Source organism: Bufo bufo, chromosome 2 (assembly GCF_905171765.1).
Source record: "Bufo bufo chromosome 2, aBufBuf1.1, whole genome shotgun sequence".
In the NCBI taxonomy this organism is placed as follows: Eukaryota; Metazoa; Chordata; class Amphibia; order Anura; family Bufonidae; genus Bufo; species Bufo bufo.
The window spans coordinates 715,897,847-715,903,030 of record NC_053390.1 but is presented as its reverse complement, the minus strand read 5'-3'; positions in this window follow the sequence as shown (position 1 = coordinate 715,903,030).

Here is a 5,184-nt window from a genome sequence, read left to right as displayed (position 1 = left end):
CAGTCCGTCTTCATGGGTGCTCGTCAATGGTTGACCCATTTCCACCCAAGGATCCATTTGCCAATATAGCACAATTTTAGATAGTACACAATGTGATTTTCAAATATGCTTATTAATTAATTTCAATTCAGCCATAGGCATCGGAGTAGCAACGTTTCGGGCCCTTCTAGTGGTGGGCCCTTTCTCAAGCAAGTCTTATGTGCTTGTCTATACATGTCAGTCGAGCCCCGCAGACAAACGTGTCAGACTTTCTTGAGAAAGGCTCCCCACTAGAATTGCCTGAAACGTTGCTACTCTGACACCTACGGCTGAACTGAAATTAATTAATATATTCACGTTGGTGTGCTGTCAATAATTGTGCTATAATGGCATATGCTACGTAGGTCGGACCCCTGTTACAGATTTGGCATGGGAGCCCGGGAGCTTTATGATACAACTTCATCCTCTAGAATTTATTGGCTGCTTCTCCTAAATTTCAGATGAACTAGAAAATGGTTCCCTATCCTCTGTGTGGTCAAAAAGATTTACCATAAACTAAAGGGGGCTTCTCCAGTGGCTGCTAATTTTCTTAAATGACAAAAAGTACAATGAATTAATAACATCTTCAAGACGATCGGCCTTAGGCTCCTAAATAGTTCAAATAAAAGTTGTCAAATCAAATCACTTCATTTATTGTCAGTCCTGCTCCTTGCAGTCAGAATCGATGGTGAAGTCAGACTGGTTGCTATGTGTGACACTTTTTGTCAGAACTATTTTCGCCCTTGTTGCACGTAGCAACTAATTCATTGATCTTTTATCGTTTCTAGTGCAGTTCACAGAATTACTGCTGAACTCTGTTTGCTATGGGTAACAAGTATACGGGAGAAGCGTGATTAGGGTACGTCCATATCTATGGCATGCCTTATCTGGAACAAATGCCGGCTGGCAGCCAGACAAAAACCGCTGCATGAAATGTTTTGTGTCAAACCGAACTCTGGCGTTTATGCTGGAAAGCAGTCGCATCACCGCCGGACGGTTATAGTCAAAGGGGATCTGGCGGTGAACTGAAACAGCCTGCCACAGATGTAAACGAACCCTTACACTTTTTCCTTCTACCAGGTCTTGTATGCTTTGATTATAATGGGACCTCACACTGCCATCAATGGTTTCATGTGGCTGATTTACTTCGTGGCGATGTCAAGCTTTACATATGTATAATGCATGCGTTATTTCTCATCTGCTACCTATACATTGACCCATCTTTATACACGATGGACCTTACGGATCCCACTTGTTTTATAGAATATTTGGCCTTGTTGCAGCATCCGACCAGTCTAGGTTCTGTGTTTTCTGGATGGCACTGGAAGATGAACGACTGGTTGAAATAGATGAATGAAATTCTTTCATTTCTTATTTTCTTATGTACAGGATTATGTGCAGTGTTAGCATGCCGTTATAATGGTGTCTGTCAAAATATAAGCTACTCTAATGTATTTTTACTCGTTGTAATATATGTTTTATAATAATGGATTCTCTTCCTGTATTTTTTATTGTATGGTATATAAAATAAAAGAAAAAAAATCTGTTTTGTCTGGAAAGCATCTTTCAAATAGCAGACTGGGCCGATATGCAAGTCTTTGTCAGGCTACAGCTTCATTACTAGTTACAGACACCTTTCCAATCGACCATTCCAACATCTAAAGCAGGGGTGCACAACGTTTCCTGGTTGGGGGCCACATTGCCAGACTGAACCAATGACGAGGGCCGAAATTAAAATTTAAAGGTGCATTAACAACTGAAATATTGTACTTATGGCATATTGAACACACATTATATACCATTAATGTCTAGTTACACTTCCAGGACTCCCATCTAATGGGAGTAATACATGAAAAATACATATGAGCAGCCACAAGACATAGGCATACATGTCTGTTACCAAATGGTTGGGGGCCGCACAGAATAGTATCAAGGGCCGCATGTGGCCCCCGGGCCGCAGGTTGTGCACCCCTGATCTAAAGTCATAGATGCACATACAGTAGCTATAGATAGTGAAGAAGGGAATTGTGGAGACATTACATACCATATGTATCTCTGGGGCTGTTTGTGAGGGACTATTTTCTAAGCAGGGAAGAAAGAGGTGAACAAGTAAACTCAGTAAACAGGCCAGTTGGTATCAATTAATAAGTCTCTGTTTAATAAAGTGCAGGATAGGAGTAGTAGTACATCCAACAATAACCATTCACAGTTCTAAGTTCTAAACCACAGTGCAATCCTTTCCCACAAGCAGTGCATGGACAGCAGCAATGATGGAAGTTGTAGTACTCCTTCTCTTTCTCTTTAGTACTCTGTCACTCTGAAGTCTTTCGACAGAACCATAGGCAGGTAATGAAGTACTTGTTAACTGTTTTTGCAATTCCCAAGCTGCAGGATGCATATATAAGATATGGTATGCCAAACTTTTTCCAAGTATGAAAGGGTACATTAGCAATGTTCCCTCTAACAGCAGCAAAGTCTCTCAGCCATAAATTTGCATAGTACATTGCTGACTGACTCCAATGCACTGCATGTAGATTCTGGACATTCTGTTTCCTTCTGTCTAGAGCACTTGATGATGATGATAAAGTAGCTTCCCTGGCTGTAAAAGTCTCAAAGAGGAAAGTAGAACAGACTCCCACTGACTAATCAGGCGACGGACCTAGGTCCATCTCCTGCCAACCTAACAGGATAAGCCAATATTTTAATCTTTAATTGTCCATACAATGCTATAAGGTACACAAATATACCAAATCATAACATTTACCTTTGCACTATAACATTACATCAGTTAATCCTTTGAAGTGACCCTGTTCTGGGGTACTGCAGAGGCAGGTGCTTGATTGTCTCATGTGAGCAAATGCTCACCCACAGAAAGGGAAGAAAGTCCTCGAGAAAAGTAAGTTTAAAAAAGTTTTAAACTCATAGGATAACCCTCCCCATTCTGCTGGACCTGTATTAGGAAGGTGACTTACCTACTTCCCGATCCTGGCTCCCTGCTCCTTCTCCTCCAGGCCTGTGATGCTCCGATGGACTCCAGCAATGTCAACAGCTGGTTTGACATTGCTGCAGCCTGGTTGCTGGCCGCAGAGGTGTCCTTGATCCCCTTGCGTCACATGACCATTTGTCATGACACAATGGGAACCGGACACCGCCGTGGCCAGTGATTGGCTCGGCAATGTCAAACCAGATGTCGACATTGCTGGAGCCCAGTGGAGCATCACAGGCCTGGAGGAGAAGGAGCCAGGAGCTGGTGCCTGGATGCAAGTAAGTCCTCTTCACTTTGCAAGTCCGGCAGAATGGGGGGTCTGCCAAAACACCACATTCTTGAACATTCCCTTTATAGAAGCAGTTTGGCAAATTTTTTCGTGGAAACATAATGCAAACTCCCCAGCAATATTCCACAAGTGTACGTTGTTTCATCCCATTATGATTGCATCCATACATTTGGGACTCTTTCAATATGGGGAGCTGTGTCATGTGAATCCAGCATGACCATCAGTCCATAGCTTGCTCTCTTGTGTAGTCAAGTGGTCCATCTCTCCTGTGTTGCTAACTGACTGTAAATCACAGGATTACATCATCATTTATCAAATCTCTCCTGGCATCTCTCAGAAACCTCATCTCCCAACCAAGCTTCACCATCATTGTTCCTTCCATTAAATTAGTGCTGATGAAGATATCATTATAACTTGTATTGCGCCAACAGATTATCTGATCCATATTTGTCCAATCAAAATAGTTGGTGTGTATATCAAAAGACCTGTCTGTGTATAAGTGTAATATAGCACCTGGGTATGTACACTGGTCCCTCAAATTACAATATTATCTGGCTCCATGATGACCATTGTAAGTTGAAACTATTGTAACTTGAGCCCATAACTCTATGGAAAACAAAAATGGATTCCAAAGCCCCAAAAAGTCACCGCAGAATAAGAAAAAGTGATTCAGGAAAAAAAAAAAAGATAACCAAGACATATGAAGCAAGTCCTTACATAAAACAGACAGAAATAGATGCTGGAAGCTGGAAATGACTTTCTATGGTGAGGGCAGGGGCTTCTTCAGGGTCCTGAATAGAATAAACACGTACCAGAAAAATCGAATGGAGTCCCAGCTCAACTGGTGTCCAAAGGAGCAGCTCATCCTCCATGCATTGATGAAAACACCACTGCTCCCTGCAGTGTATATATATATTAAATAAAAAATCACAAATAGTAGAGAGAGTACCGGTATATTGAACAATAAAATCACATCTGGCATTTGATATAGGTAATCCTAGTTAACCCCTTTCAAAATTGATTCCATGTTAGGTTAACATTCTCGCATTCTTGAAAGACCATGAAAATATGTAGTATGGGTAAAGCTGATATAACTGGGTCCTGCCAAGAAAAAATAACTGAGGTGCAACACTAGTTACATAGAAAAAGCATATCCACAAGCAAACCTTGTGGTTATCATTGTGCACTCAGGTCATATCCTCAGAAATGTCAGATGGTGTTGCCTGGTGCTAGACCTCTTGGCCATATTGAGGTTGGGCTCATCGTTATGGCATAACCTATTAATACAAGGCCCTGTGAAATAATTTTCCCATCCATTGCCAGACCTTACCGATGCGCAGCCATTCTTGGCATCGGATGAGGAAGAGGAGGTGGCAACGGCCGCCACCCAGGGGTCTGACGGTTCCCGCTGTTGCTGCCTACTCTGAGATCTCTAATGTCAGTGATGGTGAAGGTGACGATGATGACATGTCGATGGACATCATGTGGGTGCCCACAAGAGAGGAAGAGGAGGGGAGTTCAGAGGGAGAGACGGATCAGCAGATAGGGAGGAGAAGGAGGCAGAACTCGCAGTGCACAGGAGGCAAAGAGCAGACTGCAAATGTATCTGGAGTGAGCCATCCACCATGCACGGTCACATCTGCCGCTCCCAGGACGCCGGCACATGGCTCCGCAGTGCAGCCTGTGCTGTTAACGCATAAGTCGCGGTAAGCCCAACACTCACCTAGGGACGACCACCTTTAGATGGCACCTGGCCTCCCATCACCGAGCTCAATGGGAGAAACACCGTCAGAACCCACAAAGCCACACTCCCGGTGCTCCACGTCTTGCCTTTTCTACTTCTTCTCCTCTCAATTGTCCTCCACTCCACCCTCCAGTCTTTGCGTTCATC